At 38.8% G+C, this 13,765-nt stretch overlaps 1 long non-coding RNA gene across 1 annotated transcript in view; it reads left to right on the forward strand.

The window, feature by feature from the left end:
- The window catches only part of LOC114486523 (uncharacterized), an 18,622-nt gene extending 7,907 nt beyond the window's left edge, over window positions 1–10,715 (forward strand). Inside the window, exon 3 of the long non-coding RNA XR_003680381.1 lies at window positions 10,685–10,715. This is a non-coding gene — a long non-coding RNA (uncharacterized lncRNA). The remainder of the gene's footprint in view (window positions 1–10,684) is intronic.
- The last annotated feature ends 3,050 nt before the right edge of the window (window positions 10,716–13,765 follow it).

The raw sequence follows: 13,765 nt of genomic DNA on the forward strand, positions 1-13,765 counted from the left end.
CTGATTCACTTTGTTATACAGCAGAAACTAACACACCATTGTAAAGCAATTATACTCCAATAAAGATGTTAAAAAACAAACAACAACAACAAAACAAGCAGACCAATAAACAAAACTCTAACTGGTCAAGATGTGAAATGATTGTTGAGTCCCTCATCTTTTACAAGGTGGAAGCACACTGAGAAATCTGCTCTTACCCTAAGGAGGGCATTTTCCCAATGGTCTCTTCAGGTGTGATCAAGAAGATAATAGAAAAGGAAGGACAACCCAGAGTAAAGGCAAGAGCCATGGAACACAATGGACAATGGACTTAGGCACTGTTCTTAGGGCTTAGACTGACACCCAACCAAGGAGAAGTCACCAGCTCCAGAGTATGGAGCCCTCACAACATACACCTAGAAGGATTTCAAAGTTGCTATGAACCAGTGTCTGCTGCCTTCTTCCTATTATTCTCTTTTTCCCATGGGACCATTTATGGCCATTATTCTGTCTGAATTCCACCCACTGTACATTGACTATGTGTGGGTGAGGTAACATATAATTTAGTTCCTAGGCTTCTAGATCAAGAAGACCCACATCTGTACACATGTGGAGATATCCACGAGATTTAGACTTTGACCTTGATGTCATATTGGTTTGTGTCTCTTGAGAGAGGAGATGAATGTGTTTTGCATGTAGAAGGAAGGAAATACACATTTGGGACCAAAAGGGAGAACTGTGATTGATTGTATTATTGTCCTTAAATATTCATTGCCTCTTTGGGAGAGAACTATGCCTCCCCATTCCTTCTGCATCAGGCTTGGTCATGTTACTTGCTTTGGACAAGGAAATATGAGTAGAAACGGGAAGCTATTCATGGTTCTTCCTCCCCTCTCCACCCCATCTCAGAAAATAGTTTCTTCATCAGTTTATGTTCCAGGACAAAAAGACCTGTAATAGATTGGATCATGAGCTGTGAGGATATGTAACATGATCAAGAATTAAACTTTTGTTGTTGTAAGCTCCTAAGACTATGGGTTCCTTTGTTATTACTGCGTAAGTTAGCTAAGTTGATTGATTCTCTCTCTTTCTCTCTATATTTTGATTTTTTAAAGCAACATTTTGATCATGTGGCATAGCCAGGTTTCTATCCGGTATTTTTCCTCCTAACTTTATTTTGAAACATTAAAAAATTTCCAGCAGTGGTCTTCAAAATATAAAGACAAATAGATTTTTATTCTTAAAATCAACTGAAAAGTTAGGTGCTTGAAAATGTAGAGGCCAACAAAGGTGCTCTGAGTTAGATGTTGGCAGTCATTTGGGGTTTGTTCCCTTTACTTTTTCCAGGTGACAGTTGGATTTATATCATGGCTTCATGAGTTAATTAAACTTAGTCTAATTTAAAAGAATGGTAAAACTCTGGTTGGTTTTCAAAGCACCTCTGACCTCTGACTTGGGTTCTAATAATTAAGACTTTATCACTCAAAATTGTGGGCAACACAGAGAGCTTGGACATTCTTCCTCCCGTTTTTGTTATTCCCTTATTTCTTTTTCTCTTTCTTAAGAGAGAATCTACTTATTGACTTAAAGGGAATAAGGAAAAAATATATTCACAGAAATAGAGGAAGCACTTATGCTTTAAAAAAATCTGTTATATGGATTGTAATTGTTGCTTATATTCATTTTTAAACTTCACATTAAAGAAGCTGATATTCCTGTGGCCTTGGAACTAGGCACTGGCTTTCCAGGAAAAAAGTAACTCAGATAGGGCTATTTTATGGCAATTAAATGGCTTAGAGAAAGGCTTTTAACAATTCAGAGCCTGTCAAACAAGAAGACATTATCTAAATGGCTTTAAAAATAAGATATTAATTTTATTATTATTCCTCGTCCATTTGGGAAAATAAAGTTCATGGGAGAAATGCCATTATTGTGTCTCATTTTAAATTCGAACAAACAATTCTGTCATACCTTCTGTAAGCTCCCCACCCCCCAATTAAGACAAAGGTTGAGAACTGGGAATTATTCCTCAAAGAAGAATCAATCTGAAAAATAAATGAATTTATATTTCTTCAGAATATAATTCAATAAATTAACGCTGACTCAATAATTTACCTATTGACTTTTATTTCTTAGGCATCTATATCATACGTAGCACTATAGACAAATACAATAAAAGCAAAATGTAATATGACTAGAAATTAGCTTAATTTAAGTCAATTTCCTTCCAATAATTTTAGGACAAAAAAGTGAATTTTGATATTTTTTGTAACAGTGACTCTTCATTCCAAACTGTTGATGAATTTAACCATCTCTTGACTTGCTCAAAAGGCATGTTGTCTTGGCTTTGGATTTAACTTTACAAAGTGATGTTTCCTAGCTTCATAATAAACTAAACACTGTATTTCCAAGGGACTCAATCAGAAAGGATAAGTATATATCCATGTTTCAGTTCCTAAAAATTCCTTTAGATGTCTCTGTTTCATGTCTCATCAGAATCAATACAGCAGGCCACTGGGAAAGACATCGCCTGAAGCTGGCTTCTTAAGGAGTTGAATTTGTCCTTAAAGTTTAAGGACAAACATGGCTCTTTGAAAACAGAATTTAACAAAGTTAATGAAAGAAAAATACAGGTGATGGCATGCAGATACATCATTACTGCTTCATAATATTTACAAGCCAAGAAAAATTATCTATACTGGGGAGATGGCCTTTTCTACTTAGCTTGCAGGCAATTCTGTTGCATAATACAATTTTAATAATCTTTGGTTTTGTAGTACAACCTATGTTTTTATTAGAGGATAGCCATTGAAGCTAAAATAACAAAAAAAAGATCTACAGATTTCTTTATTCTATGACTCGTCTTTTTTTTTTATTTATTTTTTTATTTTTTATCTTTTTTTTTTTTAACATCTTTATTGGAGTATAACTGTTTTACAATAGTGTGTTAGTTTCTCCTTTACAACAAAGTGAATCAGTTATACATATACATATGTTCCCATATCTCTTCCCTCTTGTGTCTCCCTCCCTCCCACCCTCCCTATCCCACCCCTCTCATGGTATGACTCGTCTTTTTAAAGGATATAAAATATAGAAATGACTCTGCTTTATTATACATGTGTACACACATCTCTTAGAAATTTAAACATGCTGGGATACAGTGATGTGTTTGGGAAGGGAAAAAGGTATCTGAAAATGTTATTAGACTTGCAGTTAAATGTTGTGCATTAAACACACACACTTTACCTTCCCTTTCTACCAAATCCCAACGAAAACAATATTAAAACAGTAAAAAGGTGCTTGATCCAAAAAACAAGAAGAACACGAGATTTTTAAAAAGTCACCAAAATATTGGTAGATGGAAGAGCAGAGTGGAAGGAGCTAAAAGGTAACTGCCTACAGATAGGGGGCAACAAGAAGCAGGTCCCAGAGCTCCAGAAGGCACCAAGGACCACTGAAGGAAAAGTAGGAGTGGAGATAAAGCTAAAAGGCTTGATGAAAGTTTTGTATAAACAGCATTTCATTCCTTGTGACACTGCCCACAATGCAGGTGAGCCTATCATCTACTCCTTCCCTCAGCCCCTGTAAAAGAGAAGAGGTTTGCCTCCTGGAAAAACTGAACCTAGAAAGTTTGGATTTGGGGACATCAGAAACAGTAGAATAAAAGATGTGATGGTACATCAATAAAAGAGGACTTAAGTGAACATCTAAATATTATGTAATGATAAACCCTTTGGCCTTCTCCCCACCTCAACATGCAGAACGTGGGCAGTGGTGGTTTAGATCCAATAGGTAATATATTGGCAGATTTCTTTCTGAAGAGCTTGATTGGCTGAAGAGAAAAAAAATCTACGTTTTTTGAACATTTCTGGTTCAGGAAAGCAATGAAGCCTACCAGTTGGGATGGTCTGCCACTCAGACAGAGTTATCAGTGTGACTAGATAACCAAGGACCACTAGATAGATGAAGAAAGTATCTCATATGAAAGTTAGAGATGAGAACAAGATGAAAGGAACTCAGAAGAAATAAAGTCAACGTAGAAGCAGATGGAAAAAATAAGATAAAGAATCATTAATATTCTTAGGGACTCAAGGAATATACTTTATCTTTGAAGCAATAACAGGAAGTTATAAAAATTTCAGAGAATAAGAAAGTCATAAGAAGTAAAAATATTTTTAGAAGAAGTTAAAAGTTTAATAGAAGTATAAAAGATAAAGTGAGGACTCTTCCAAAAAATTAGAACAAGTGAAAGATAAAGCAACTAGGAAAAAAAAATTTTGTAATTAGCGGAACAATCAAAGACAAAACATTCAACTATGAGGCCTTTGAGAAAGAACAAAAAAAGCAAAGAAAGGGAGGAAAAACCTTAAAGAAAAAATATGAGAAGATTTCTAAGTATTTAAAGCTATGAATTTCTAGGTCGAAAGAGTCCTATGAGTCTTCAGAAATGAATGGTAAAAAAATGAACATCAACACATAACATCATGACATTTCAGAACCTTAAGCATCCAAAGAGGAACCTAAAAGCAGCCAGAGAGAACTTACAGGTCATACTTGAAAGACAGTCATCAGACTATGGGGCAGTCCCTTCAAAATCCTCAGGGGAAATGAATTGCAACCAACCTAGAATTCCATACTCTGCCAAAGTATCCATCAGCTGTGAATGTAGAATAATATTTTTAGGTGTGTGGCATCTCAAAAAATGTGTACTGTCTCTCAGGACACTACTCAGAGAGCGTGCTCCCCTAGAAAGAGGAATCAGCGGTATGTTATATATGAAAGTTGTTAATCCTAAGTGTTCTCATCACAAGGAAAAAAAATTTTTTCTATTTCTTTTACTTTCTATCTATACGAGATGATGAATGTTCACTAAACCTAGTCTGGTCATCGTTTCTTGATGTGTGGAAGTCAAATCATTATGCTGTACATCTTAAACTTGTACAGTGCGGTGTGTCAATTATATCTCAATAAATTAGAAAGAAATAAAAAGAGGGGTCAAACAGAAAAGGAGGAAGCCCATGGATCTGAGTAAAAGGGCTACAAAACAGAAGTGAGATGAAGGGCCCAGCTAGGTGACGGTGAAAGGAAGTCCCAGCATGAGAACAGTACGTCCAGAAAAAAAATTAGCCCAGAGGCCTTCAAGAGGTAGGCTTCCAAAGTAAAAACAGAACTGATATATTCCCAGCTGTGCCTTTGACAGCTGAAAATTATGCTTCCAACAAGCGCAAGTCAGAGATGTAATCAAAATAATATTTTTGTCTTCCGTTGTCCCTTTACAATTTTTTCTATGGTTGGTTTTCCCTCCTTTCTTCTGGATAAATTCTCAGAAGTCCACATTGCTAATTGGCTCACTCTTAGAAAATAAAATGCTCGGTGGGGGGGTGGTGGTGTGATGAATTGGGAGCTTGGGATTGATGTATATACACTAATATGTATAAAATGGATAACTAATACGAACCTGCTGTATAAAAAAATAAATAAAATAAAATTCAAAAATTCAAAAAAAAAAAAAAGAAAAGGAAAAGCTCTGGAGGCAGTAACAAGTTTGTTGTTCACCCAGCCTGTGAACCACTTTTCTTTTTGCGCAAAGATAGATCTCATGTCCCAGCCTCTCTTGCAGAGAGGTCAGATGAATGGGTTCTGGCCAAAGGAATGTAAGAGGAAGGGATTTGTGACACTTTAGGGACTGGCTCATAAAAATCCCCAATGTAAGAAGCTTTGTGTTCTTTCCCCTTCTAGCAGACTCATGCAGAAATGAACTTTGTGGCTCAGGAAGCCACATGTTGATGATGGTGGAGCCAGAAAGTGGAAAGAGACTGGATCTCTTTGTTTGGTACTTGGAGCAGAGCCACCTGCCAATCAAGAACAGATATCTCAAGTGATCAAAAAATAAACTTCCATTGTCATGCTATAGCCAAACATTTAGCAAAACTGTCCTCTGGAGACTTGCAAGGTAGACCATGTTTCTACTAGCTTATACCTTGGGGGAAGGGTTTGGAAAACGTCAGAATGATGGGCATCACCGTGTGCTTTCAGCAAAGTCTTACTAGAAAGAGATGAACTCAGGAAAGAATTGGGGATTTGAAAGCAGAAATGAAAGGGATTAGAGAAAGACCAAAAATTTGAGCCCTTGAATTTGGGACTTTCAACTTCAAATATACTCTCAGTATGTAAACTGGAGTATTTGTTCCCAGACTATAACTAAGACTCTGCATTTGGTTTAACATCCAATCTCTATCCCGTACCTGGGGCAGACCAGCTGCTTTCAGAGGTCAGAGAGGGGCCAGTGTTTTTGCTACACTTTCTGCCCACTTATCTGCCGTTTTCAAGCTGTTATTACTGATGCTGTGGGTTATGGGAATGGAGTTCAGTGTGAGGAAGGGGAAAGGGGGCAGAGAATTTCATACTAGCCCTGATTCCTTGTAAGATGGGCAGATGTCTGGAGCCGATTTTTCTCTCTAGGCTGCTTTGGTGGTTCCGCAGGGGTGCCACCTGCTGGGCTCATCTGGCACAACGCCTACAGTGCAGGCATGCCTCTTGAGCTTGTCTACTCAGCCCTGAGTTTAGGGAACCACTTTCTACTGTCTCTTCCTGTTAGAAGTTCATTGCCCCTTACCGAAAGTCCTCTTGGTCAGGGCTAAAAATGGCTCTCGGCTAGCTCTCTCCCTGAGGTCTGCATCTCCTCCACCAAAAATTTACTTCGTTGCCCAGACAGCTCACCAACTACCCCTCTTGCCTTTCATTAAAGCTGTCAGATTCTAGGGAACAAAGCTTGATCTCCCTAAGTTATCCCAGTGAACCCCTTTAGGCAAAGGGTAGCATCCCACACTGTCCCCTTGGAGAAGGTGAAATTCACAGCCTAGCATCCGAAGCATGCACGCACACACACGCATATCTCTTCGTAAATCATATCATCATCTCCAATCTCTTGACCCTTTTTATATTCTCGTGTGGTTTTCGAACAGCCTGAATTTTTCTCTGGTATGTCTTTTAAAAATCTGCGTTTTGGTTTGACACTTCCCTTTGGCATTTCCTATATACTATTTTGCTGTGACTTAGCTGGAATTTCCAGTTTATACTGTTAGATTATTAGAAAAAGTTTTACACTTCTCTTGGAAGATTGAGGAAGAGAATTATAGGCACACACACAAAAACAATTACATAACAGGGATGTTGAAAATTAAGCAGTTTTAAATTACACACGAAACGGAAAGTTGTATAAGAAACTACCTGCTATCTCTCCACCCCATTTCCCATCTGCACTACGGCAAGGTAGTCCTCAACATTCGTGGAATGCCAGCAATGAGGACGGGCTATCTTAGTCCTAAATATTCTTAGCAAATCAACTTCCTCTCTATAGAAGCATGAAGGTGATGGTTGCAAAAGATGGCTTTTTCCATATCATATTGCCCATTCCAAAATATGAAAAATAGCGAAACAAAATGCATTCCTTGTGTAACTGGTATCTTTTCCTTAAAAGTTTAGGCGTGGTTAATGGTCTCTGTCCATCCCATTTCTAAAATTAGAACTCTCCACTTCAGTCCTTCTCTCTGGGTCATTTTTCCTGACATCTAATCATTCCCCAAGTACAGTCAATTCTATGCTGGTTCAATGGCTGACATCCTAGAACCCTGAAATTAAGAGTGCTGTGGCCAGATTGTCACCTTCATTCTGAAATATCTCACAAAGAAAATGTGAGAAAAAAAATAAGCACATTCACAAGTAAGAAAGGCTACGTGTGACTGGGAGAAAATATTTGCAAGTGATGTGACTGACAAGGGCTTAATTTCCAAAGTATACGAACAGTACATACAACTTGATAACAAAAAAAATGAACAACTCAATTGAAAAATAGGCAGAAGAGGGCTTCCGTGGTGGCGCAGTGGTTGAGAGTCCGCCTGCCGAGGCAGGGGACACGGGTTCGCGCCCCGGTCCGGGAAGATCCCACATGCCGCGGAGCAGCTGGGCCCGTGAGCCATGGCCGCTGAGCCTGCGCGTCTGGAGCCTGTGCTCCGCAACGGGAGAGGCCACAACAGTGAGAGGTCCGCGTACCGCAAAAAAAAAAAAAAAAAAAAAAAAAAGAAAAGGCAGAAGACCTAAATAGACATTTCTCCAAAGAAGACATACAAATGGCAAATAGGCACATGAAAAAAGGCTCAACATCGCTAATTATTAGGGAAATGCAAATGAAAACTACCATGAGGTATCACCTCACACCAGTCAGAATGGCCATCATCAAAAAATCTACAAACAATAAATGCTGGAGAGGGTATGGAGAAAAGGGACCCCTCCTACACTCTGTGGGAAGGTAAATTGGTGCAGCTACTATGGAAAACAATATGGAGTTTCCTTAAAAAACTAAAAATAGTGTTTCCATATGATTCAGCATCCCACTAGGCATATCTCTGGAGAAAATTCTAATTTGAAAAGATACATGCACCCCTATGTTCATAGCAGTACTATTTACAATAGACAAGACATGAAAGCAACCTAAATGTCCACTGACAGATGCCTGGATAAAGAAGATGTGGTATATATACAATGGAATATTACTCAGCCTTAAAAAAGAATGAAATAATGCTATTTGCTGTAACAGGGATGGACCTAGAGATGATCATACTAAGTGAAGTAAGTCAGAAAGAGAAAGACAAATATATGATATCAGTTATATGTGGAATCTAAAGTATGATACAAATGAACTTATTTACAAAAAAGAAACAGACTCACAGACGTAGAAAACAAACTTATGGTTACCAAAGGGGAAAATGGAGGAGGGATAAATTAGGAATTTGTGATTAGCAGATTCAAACAACTATATATAAAATAGATAAACAACAAGGTCCTACTGTAGAGCATAGGGAACTATAGTCAATATCTTGTAATAACCTATAATGGAAAAGAATACGAAAAAGAATGTATATATATATATATATATATATATACACACACACATATATATACATATATATATAACTGAGTCTCTTTGCTGTACACCAGAAACTAACACAACATTGTAAATCAACTATACTCCAAAAAAAAGGCTATGTCTATAAAGGTTCCCCATCTTTTTCATCTGCAGAAAATACTTATTTTGCAGGTTAGGGCTTTCTATCAGTCAGAATAAAGGATTGTTGTTACTGCTTTTCTCAGTTCACATACGCAGAGTTATTTGCCCCATTTTCTGTGATTATGCTACTGTTACTAGCACATCCTATGCTTTGTTGGTGTGTTAAATGGCATTTGCATACTGTAAGAGAGAATGCCTTGAGGTTAAGGATCTTATTCACTTTTGTGTCCCCATGTGTAAGAACCATGCCTAGAACAAAGGACTCAATAAATGCTAAATGAATGAATAAGTGATTGAATGAAACAATGAAGGAAAACTAGAGCAAAATCAAATATGATTTCCTTTTGTTAACATTTTTAATCTTATTATAATTTTTTTGTGTGTCTGTCTCCTCCTCTTGACTGTGAGTCCTAGAGGGTATGAATCTTTTCTTGTTTATTTCACTAGCTTCAGCATTTAACATTGTAGCTGGTGCCTAAAATGTAGTAGTTGCTCAGTTAATGTTTGTGACATGAATAAATGAATGCATTAATTTATGAGATGTGCAAGAATAAGCACCCTCTGTAGTCTGTGTCTCATGCTTTCATTATGCCAACTCTTGTCCTCATTTTTGGGGGACTCACATCTGTAGTTGAAATCCCAAACAAATGACCTTTTGGATTCCCCTCTCTACTACCAACTTCTAAAATATCAGTTTTGTTTTTTAAGATAATAATGTTTGCTTTTTCTTTTCTCCTTTTCTTTCCTCTTCTTTTTCTCTTCTCTCCTCTTCTTTCCTTTTATTTTCTGTAACCCAGATCTTGAATGAAGACCGTGTTAACAAGTGCAGTCAGGATAAGTCTTTTATAGAACTGATACTTTAGTTTATAGGTGCCATCTTCTTTGTCCAGTTAATGCTGTTGGTGTTGGATGACTTAATAAAAATGCCTGAGGCATACAGATAAAAGGACTACAGAGCAAGTTTATTACATGGGTTTCCTTCCTGAATAAGACATTGCAGAATGTCCCTGGCCTTAATTAAAAATAGATAAAATATTAGCATTTTCAAGGCCCTAATCTTATATAACACAAGTGCACTGCTCTTGTTTTAACCCTGGCTTAGCACTGCTTGACATCAGAAGTACACCCAATCCCCATTTGGAGGCAAAAAGAACAAAATTGCTCTTCCCTGTTCACAAGACGGATCTAGTATGTATATATCCAAAGATCAGCTTTGTATTGCAATCTCTGAAACCATTCTCAGGTCTGCAGTCTGCTTCTCTGTCCAAAAGACAAAAAAACACTGGAAGGATGAATTTTAAAAATCACACTGTTATGGGATACTTGAAAATTTAGTTTGCTCCCAGCTGGGGAAAAAAAAAATTAGCCCATAAAGCTGGAGTCAAGGAAAAATTTTAACATAGCAAAACTGGCTAAATCTCTCATGCTTAATTGTGCAACAGAGCAAAATGAGATGAGTGTATTAGTGGCAGTTGAGAAAAATGGTTTTTTGAATTCAGTTTTATATGCGAGTAATTTAGGAAGTGTAGTATAAATACAAGAGTCATTAAGTACAAAATACCATCAGCGTCAATGTGAGTTGTATTCTGTCTTTGTTTGGCTCGCTGAGTGACATACCATACCTTAAATCTGCTGTAGAAGCTCTTTTGGAGGCTAAAATGGAAGGGCATGAAAGCAAACTCTTCAAGCAGCACAGGATCTCCTGGGAAAGGGGTCCCTAAGGCAACGTTTGGCCGCCATCAGAGGAAGCCTTTGTTTCCAACACATGAATGGAGTAAAACCAAGAAGAATCTTCTTGTCAGCCGGCCACCCACTTCCCATGGGAAAATCAAGAGGAATGTGGGCAAGACCAGAGAGCTTCTTGGAGATGGTTTCAAGCAGGGAGGCAGGAGTGAGAAATGCAGCTTGAATCACCAGTCTGTGACACAAGGAAATGTGAGCCCCAGAGCAGCTGTGGCTCCAAGTCTCCTGCACGATTACATCCGTTGTTGTTTTGGGTCGAGATGAAAAGGAATAAAATGCCTCCTTCCCCCTACCCTCTGCTGGCCTGAAAAGTTATGGTATGTGAAGTGCGACCCCTTGTAAGTATTGGTTTGAAGTTCTCACTAACCTAGAGAGAGTTTAAAAACCCACAAAACACACTATAAATCCAAGATCTCAGGGGGAAAATATATTTTTATGAGTCCCTTTTTATTGAGTACTTGTTGAGTCCGGTACAGTATGACCAGTTCAACCTGACCAGATATTTCCTATTTGTGACTAGCTTAAGGTCATTTTAAGTTTACCTCGTGCTTTGCCCTCAGGGTAAAGCCTCAACTCCTGGTACTTGTATACCAGCATCCTCCTCTTTTATGGAAGTTTTCTTTTGTAGCCACTTAGTTCCTTGGAAAATTGGCCATGGTGGTCTCACCTCTAAGCCTTTGCTTCTTAATGGGTTTTCATCTGGATTTCTAATGGTAACCTCAAGATTCAGCCACTTTGAGCTGGGCTTCTACAGTTTGGGTCAAGTCACCCTTCCCTACTTTCCCTCAGCCCTCCAGCTCACACGAATGACCTCTTCTCTAAATCTGTATCTTCTACATTGCCCCCTGAGGCAGCTGTATCTGCCCTCCCCTGTTACTGGATGTTTTCTCAAGTATCTTCTGGTCTCCATGGCTGCAGATTCCATTGCATCCATCACAGAGTTTTGTTTTTATGGAATTTTTTATGTGTAGTGTGGCAACATCTGTGCTGTTTTATGTGTGAGTGTGTGTGTGTGTTTGTGCACTCACATGCTAGTCCTTTTTTTCTTTTTCTCATTCCAAAGTACACTGATTTATTCAGTCTGCCCCCACTCTTGGCAGAAACATCAGTGAACCACCTCTACTAACCCCATTACCATATCAGGGGCGGTAATGCACCAGCGCACTCCAGGCTTGCACCGTTCATTCTCTGTGCTGCTCCCCTGCTTACAGAACCTCAGCTCAGACTTGGGGTGGACACAGCTGGCTCATTAGTTGCATCAACAGAATAGCCTGCATACTCAATCAGTGTAAAGCATTCTAACAGGGGCTGGGGCAGAGGAAGACTTTCCAGTTAGGAAAACATAAGATGATAATTCACCATTCTTCTGTCCTTAATGAGACAGAATCCATTTAAACATCAGATCATCCAGTTTAGGGTGTCATTTTCATTTATTCATTCATTTGCTCAATGATTCATTCATTAACTCATCTGTCGTGTATTGAGCTCTAGTCTGTGTGAATACATTTAGGAGGGAGGTGTAGCAGGTATCTATTGTCATAATAATGCTACATTATAACCCACCAGAAAACCTCGTAACACACAACAATATAAACATTTATTTAATTCATAACTCCGTGGGCCAAAGGGGTGTTTTTTCTTGTTTGAGCCAGGCTTGACTGATCTCAGCTTAGCTCACTGATTTATCTGTCATTAGCTGGCAGTTTGACAGGGGACTGGCTGGTCTAGGAGGGCCTTGGCTAGGACTGGTGAGACAGCCTGGATTTCTTTCATGTGGTCTTTCATCCTCCAGCAGGCTAACCTGGCCTTGACTACATGATGGTGAGGAGACAAGTATGATGGGAATGAACAAGACCTCTTGAGACGTAGCCTCAGAAATGGCACAGAGTCTCTTCTGTCATATTCTATTGGGCAAAAGAGAGTCAAAGGAGAGCTCAGATTCAAGGTTGGGGTGGAATGGATGGGGAATAAATGGCATCTGTTTAAGGCGGAAGCTGCAAAGTCACATGCAAGGCACATGGGTTCAGAGAGGCCATTTGGGCCTCCCGTGCATTTGACCTACTACAAGGAGACAGGCAGACAAACCCCAAGTTAGAATATAATGTATTAAGGCCAAAAGGGAGTATGTGTATAGTGGTAAGGGAGAAACACATTATTTACAATATTCTTCTACCTTCATTGAAGTGTTTTTAAAGAAACAAGAGGAAGAAGGATGTAGGAAAGAGGCCAATAAACAATTCTTGCTCTTCGTTTCTTCCATTTTCTTACCAATACACACAGAGACACTCCTGTGGAGATCTCCATGGTGTTCAACACTTGCCAGTGCAGCCATCCAAAGATGTGGGCCTGAGCAGTTTGGAAGTCAGGTTCTATCTGCAGAGGTGATGTGAGTACATGTATTCTTTCTCTGGTAAAGAAGATGCTATTTGGAAACTAAGCTCTTATTGAAAACTTCAGATGCTTTCCTGAGTCTTCAGGGAAGGCTTTTCTGGGTTACATTTTGGTTTTGAAGTCAGTAATGGACGCTAAGCTTCCTTTCAGTTTCTCGTTCTGCATTTATCACTTAGTCTTATTAGATTTCTAGATCTCGCTTGTCTATCTGATTTAGACTCCTGTCAACTCCGAAGGCAGAGAGGGCTGCCTGCTGTATTTTACAGAACTTAGTAAATGCTAGCTGTGGGTTGAAATCAATGAATCTTACACTTTCTCATCCTGCAACTCAGAACTTTCAGCATCATACCAATAACCTCTCAAAAAGTCAATTGCTGTGTACCTTTGAGTGTTGTCACAGGAAAAGAGCCGATTAGAACTTCTCTACTGTAGTTCCCCCAGAGCCCTTAGCAATTGAAAATGGAGAAGAGAAGGGAAGTGACTGCATGGTTGAGGAGACTAGCTAACCCCAAAGAGGTGCTTCAAACTCTTGAGTTGCAATCTGCTTATCCCTTTTTGAACTCCCAACAGTATCCTATTTTCAGA

Source organism: Physeter macrocephalus, chromosome 7 (assembly GCF_002837175.3).
Source record: "Physeter macrocephalus isolate SW-GA chromosome 7, ASM283717v5, whole genome shotgun sequence".
Lineage (NCBI taxonomy): Eukaryota > Metazoa > Chordata > Mammalia > Artiodactyla > Physeteridae > Physeter > Physeter macrocephalus.